The following is a 6,854-nucleotide window of genomic DNA, read 5'->3' as shown; positions in this document are numbered from 1 at the left end:
AGAGATCCAGAAGTTTCCAGTTATGGAACCTGAGTTATTTCACACTCTTCATTATGGACCCCTAACTAGTTATAGTATCCTTTTGTCTATTTAAAATTTCTCTCTATTAGAAGGTTTTCAAATTCTCTAAATAATAATTCTCTATAGCCAGATCTATGCTGTGGCATGTTTTATAGTATATTGTGTTAGTTAAAAATAATCTCCATATGCCAGTATGAAAGAGCAAGTAGCATCTACTTTTTAAATGGCAATAACAATATGATTTGGAGGTATATATCATGGTACAGAGCCTATTTGAAGAGAAATTGTATCAAATTGATCACAACCAAGAAAGAATAGCATGAAGCAGATACTGTTTGGAAGGCAGGTAAAATTTATTGTGGTAATTGTATAGCCACTTGTAATTCCACTGTCTAGAGATAACGTTATTAACATTTGGTATGCTTCTATTTTTTTTCCTATGCATGATTTTGTATATATGGCTATTTTTCTTTCCATAAAAATGGTATTAAACTGTATATACTGTTTTGTATCTTGCATATTTCATATAGAGGTATATTGTTAACATTTTCCCATGTCAATAAATATTCTTCTATGGCTTAATTTCTTACGGCTTTGTCATAGTCTCTATTCTGGGTATATCAAAATTTACTCACCATTTAGTATAAACTAGTTTCCAATATTTAAGTTTTTTTTCCAATTTCTCACTATTATAAACTATTAAGAGTTGTGTGCCAGAGATGGGGATGAAGACCAGATACATATTTCTAACTGTAAATACAATACCACAACATGTAAAAACCATTCTTAACTCAGGAGGCAAACTATGGTTTGTGATCCATACTTTGCCAACCCTTCGTGTAGACCAAGTAGAAAGAGAAACAGGCAGGTCAAAAGTATAATGCTAACAGATAGGATTTGGGTCTCTGGACCTAGAAAAAAGTTTGTTTGTTTTTTCTAGTTAGCCCAGATTTTCAGCTATATACTGTTTAGGGCATGATAAAGTTAATTCATAGTATCAGGATGCACAAAATGGAGGCTGCCCCAGTGGCCTGTCCCATGTCACAAACCTAAAACCTAAGTCAGCCTGGACTGTCCAGAAAACCTAACACCAATCACAATGCTCCAGCTCAGTTTAGCTAGCTTATCTTGCCCGAGAAAATAGGACCTGCTCACCTTAGAAGGTAATTCCTGACCTCCTAGCCAATCATGCCATTCCTGCCTTGCCTCTTCTAATCCCTATAAAAATAGCACTTGCCAAAAATCTCTCAGGAAGGGTGTTCTGCTGCCTCCCAGGCACTGCACTCCACCAGTCCATGGACTGTTCTTCCTTGAATAAAGAACATCAAACTCATTACCAAGTTGTATTATTTTTGTCATTTGACAGCCAGACATACATCACAAGTACATGTTTCTAATCAAGTAGATTTGGAAGGCAGAGCTGGATTTAAATTTTGCTTTCACTGGGCATGGAACCATCTTGTAACTTATCTGTTACTTCTTTGAGCCTTATTTTTCTCATCTGTAAAGGGGGACTGATAATCCTTCCTCATAGGATTTTTGGAGGGTTGAATAAAATGAGATAATGTGCGAATTGTCACTAGTGTAAAGCTTCACACAAAGTGGGAGCTCAGTAGGTGGGATAGTGTATTATTGTAAAAGAAGTGAAATCAGATTCGTCTGTAAATCAGTAAGATCTTGGTACTGACACCTGAATATGCCACCCTAATATATCTCTGGCACATTGAGTTACTTTGAGCTGATTTTTTTTTTTTTTTTTTTTTTGAAAACTGCAAACACAGCAGAAGCTCTGAAAACAGAGTAGGAGTTACCTTTTTGTAAGGGAAATTACATTCATAAAGAAAATTTACATTAGAAGGGGACCTATACCCGGAAGAGAGCTTTTACCAGATAAAACTTTTTAACCTGAGATTTATCTGCCAGCAGGGCAATTTTTGCTGAGAAACATTTCCTTCTCTCACCTTCCTGTAAATTGCCTTTTCCCCACCCCCTACTCCCCAAATCTTTCCTTTGTATTTACTGAGGATGGTTATTTAAAGTAGTGGCTTGGTCCATCTCAGAAAGTTTTACCCTTTTTTTTCCTGGTTATTTCCAGTGTATACATGCAGCATAGTGTTAATAAACTGTTTTTCTCTTGTTAATCTGTTTTTAGCCAAGAACTCAGAATGGTAGAGGGAAAGTCTGTTTTCCTCTTACACTACAAAAGGGCATGAAAAGAAGAGCCTCCAATGAGAGATGACGATGGCCTGAATTACTAATAGGGGAAATGGATGGAAATAAATGGATTTAAGGAGTATTGAGGAGGTAAATACTTTATTTTGGGGGGTTCCAAAATCACTGCAGATGGTGACTGCAGCCATGAAATTAAAAGATGCTTACTCCTTGGAAGAAAAATTATGACCAACCTAGACACCATGTTAAAAAGCAGAGATGTTACTTTGCCAACAAAGGTCTGTCTAGTCAAAGCTATGGGTTTTCCAGTAGTCCTGTATGGATGTGAAAGTTGGACTATAAAGAAAGCTGAGCACTGAAGAATTGATGCTTTTGAACTATGCTGTTGAAGAAGACTCTGGAGAGTCCTTTGGACTGCAAGGAGATCCAGCCAGTCCATCCTGAAGGAAATCAGTCCTGAATATTCACTGGAAGGACTGATGTTGAAGCTGAAACTCCAATACTTTGGCCACCTGATGCGAAGAGCTGACTCGTTGGAAAAGACCCTGATGCTGGGAAAGATTTGAAGGTGGGAGGAGAAGGGGACGACAGAGGATAATATGGTTGGACGGCATCACCAACTCGATGGACGTGAGTTTGGGTAGACTCTGGGAGTTGGCTATGGACAGGGAGGCCTGGTGTGTTGCAGTCCACGGGGTTGCAAAGAGTTGGACACAACTGAGCGACTGAACTGAACTGAGGAGGTGAAGTTGAGAGAACTTGGCACTAGATTTGAGGGCAGCAGGGAAGAAAGGAGTTAAGATGGCATTCAGGTCCTGACCTGGGCAACTGGGTAGCTGGAGGTGCCATTTAAGTCTAACCTGTTTTTCTGATTGGGAAGCCATTTCACTGCCATTTAGATGCCCCTTCATTGCTATTGCTCTACCACCTTACTCATCTACCCCTCAGGTTGTTGCCTACTGAATGCTGCCAGTTTGGGTGTGATGGTTTGGTTCTGTCTGGCCCAGATGCATTAGGTTGGATGAAGGAGAAGCCAGACATCAGAGAAATTGGATTACCTGATGAAAGAACCCACAGAATCTTTCTTGAAAAAGGGAAGGACTTCCCTTGTGGTGTAGGGGCTAAAACACTGGGCTACCACTGCATGGGGCCCAGGTTCAATCCCTTATTAAGGAACCAGATCCCACATGCCGCAACTAAGAGTTCATATGCCACAACTAAAGATCTTGCATGCTGCAACTGCCACAACTAAAAAAGATTCTGCATGCTGCAACTAAGACTAGATATAGCCAAGTAAATAAATATTAAGGAAAAAAGAAAAAAAAGGGAATGATCAAATCAGCATTATGGGCTGATCTCCAATCAACATGGAGAATCTCTTTGGACCACAGACAGGAGAGTGAGTCATGAGACGAGCAGTGGTGTGCAGGAAGAAAGGCTGCTGGCTCCTGAACAGCTGTGATTCTCAACTGGTGGGCTGTGTGGGAAGGTGTGCATGAGAAATCCCAGAGAAGTCTTTTCTCCTTTCAGTAAGAAACACCACCATAGAGTCAAGCACAGCGGCACAGCTGAAGCCAAGGGGTAATTCAGATTTAAAACTGGCAGAAATATTGTCAAAGAAGGAATGTTGGCAGGATTGAATATTTTGTCAGAGGTAAGACTCGACAATATATAGAAGGAAAATGCCTATAGGTTTGAACCAGATGTTTATATTGCATCATGGAAAAACAGCAGAAAGAGTATAGAGCTCCAAGAAAAATAAGACTATAGTTATGGATAAAGTAGGCATCAATGTTGACTCTATGTAGAAACTTTTTATTCTTTTAAACTCGATATTTCCCATTTATTATTTTATCTATATCTGATTCCAGTATAAAAATACAAACTAATAAGACTCATTGGAAATAACACTAACAGCACAGGTGAAGAAAGTAAAGATAGGTAAATTGGATAACAACAAAATAAAACTTTGCATCAAAAGACAATTAAGAGTGAAAAGGTAACCTATGGAATCTGAGAATATTTGTGGATCATGTTTCTAATAAGTACTCAAAATACTATCCAGAATATATGGATAACTCTTTAAACTCAACAACAAAAACCCTGCAATTTGAAAATAAGCAAAGGACTTGAATAGATATTTATTCAAAGAAGATAAGCAAATGGCCAATGAGCACACAAACAGCTGCTCAACACCATTAATAATTAGGGAAATGCAAATGCAAATGCAAATGCAAAACCACAGTGAGATAACACCCTGCACCCATTAAAATGGTTAGTAACAAAAGAACAGAACAGATGTTGGCAAGAGTGTGGAGAAATTGGAACTCCTGTTCCCTATTGGTGGGAATATAAAATCATGAAGCCACTATGGAAAACAGTATGGCAATTCCTCAAGAAACTAAACATAAAATACCATATGATCCAGCAATTCCATTTCTGTTTTTAAACACAAAGAAATTGAAAGCTTTGGAAAGGTTTGGAAAGATATTTTACATCTGTTTGTAGCAGCACTACTCACAATAGCCAAAAGGTAGAAGCCACCCAAGTGTCCATCAACAGATGAAAAGAGACACAAAATGTGTTATATACACAATGGTATATTTTTTGAGCTGTGAAAAGGAAGGAAATTCTAACATATGCTTCAATATGGATAAACTTTGAGGACATAAGTGAATAATCACAAAAGGACAGATACTGTACAATTCTACTTATGTGAGAGAACTAGAGTAGTCAAATTCATATAGGCAGTAAGTAAAATAGTAATTGAGAGGATTAGAGAATGGGAAGTTGGAAACAGGTACACAGATTGGGGTTTGCAAGTTGAAAGAGTTCTGGAGATAGCTGTACAACAGTGTTAACACACTAACACTACTGAATGGTACACTTACAAATGATTGAGATACGCAGTTTTATTTTGTGTATTTTGCTGCAATTTAAAGAAATAGTGACAGGACCCTAAGTCGTCTAGAGTGGCAGTGGTTTTGTTCTAACTGTGGTGAAGTAACAAAGCAGGAGGGAAGAAAGCTGAAAGAAAACTCCAGTGAAAGGATGATAGCTGATGGAAGCTGTCCAAAGGCATGCGGCTGATGAATTTGAGAAAAAAATTCCCAACTGAAATAAAGGATCTGGGGAATTTCATTGGTGGAAGAGCCTACCTAACAGTTCATTTTTCTGTTATAAATTTATTGACAACTTCTACTTATAGGAAATGAAGTGTTGATGTCACTAGAGTGCATGGGGCTAGAGCATCTTGTGAGATCAAGGAGAAAAGGTCGGTGAAGAATCAGTAAAGCAGAATCTTGTAGACCCTGATAAGATCTTAAAAAGAGTAATATGAAACAACTGAAAGATTTTAAGCAGAAGAAGGGAACAATCAGATTTGTCTTTTAGAAACATAACTCTGCTTGCTTGGCAAAAAATACATTGAAACGTAACAAAAGTGAATCATGGAAAGCATTTAAGAGGCTATTGCAGTAATAAAGAGATTGTGATAGTTTGGACTAGGAATAATGGCAAGAGAGATGAAATAGATGGATTTCAAAGATATTTAGGAAGCAAAATTACAATCCAGTGATGTACTAGATAATAGGATGAACCATTGGCATGGATCCATATTCTGATAGTCTCATAAATACACCAGTTGAACTTTCTTTTCTTGGAGTTTCTGTGGTACTCCTATCCCTAGGATTTTGTGAGTTGCCAATGACACATGTTTGCCTTCCCTCAACACAATATGCCAGCAAATCTGGAAAACTCAGCACTGGCCACAGGACTGGAAGAAGTCAGTTTTCATTCCAATCCCAAAGAAAGGCAATGCCAAAGAATATTCAAACTACCACACAATTGTATTCATCTCACATGTTAGCAAAGTAATGCTCAAAATTCTCCAAGCTAGGCTTCAACAGTATGTGAACCATGAACTTCCAAATATTCAAGCTGGATTTAGAAAAGGCAGAGGAACCAGAGATCAAATTACCAACATCCGACGGATCATAGAAAAAGCAAGAGAGCTCCAGAAAAACATCTACTTATACTTTATTGACTACACCAAAGCCTTTGACTGTGTGGATCACAACAAACTATGGAAAATTCTTCAAGAGATGGGAATACCAGACCACCTGGCCTGCCTCCTGAGAAATCTGTATGCAGGTCAAGAAGCAACAGTTAGAACTGGACATGGAATAATAGACTGGTTCCAAATCAGGAAAGGAGTCCATCAAAGCTGTATATTGTTACCCTGCATATTTAACTTCTATGCAGAGTACATCATGTGAAATGCCAGGCTGGATGAAGCACAAGCTGGAGTCAAGGCTGATGGGAGAAATATCAATAACCTCAGATATGCACATGACACCACTCCTTTGGCAGAAAGCAAAGAAGAACTAAAGAGCCTCTTGATGAAAGTGAAAGAGGACAGTGAAAAAGCTGGCTTAAAGCTCAACATTCAGAAAACTAAGTTCATGGCATCCGGTCCCATCACTTCATGGCAAATAGATGGGGAAAGAATGGAAACAGTGAGAGACTTTATTTTGGGGGCTACAAAATCACTGTAGATGGTGACTGCAGCCATGAAATTAAAAGATGCTTGCTCCTTGGAAGAAAAGGTATGACCAACCTAGACAGCATATTAAAAAGCAGAGACATTACTTTGCTGACAA

The sequence above is a fragment of the Budorcas taxicolor genome, chromosome 22, assembly GCF_023091745.1.
Source record: "Budorcas taxicolor isolate Tak-1 chromosome 22, Takin1.1, whole genome shotgun sequence".
NCBI lineage: Eukaryota > Metazoa > Chordata > Mammalia > Artiodactyla > Bovidae > Budorcas > Budorcas taxicolor.
This window is presented reverse-complemented; position numbering follows the sequence as displayed.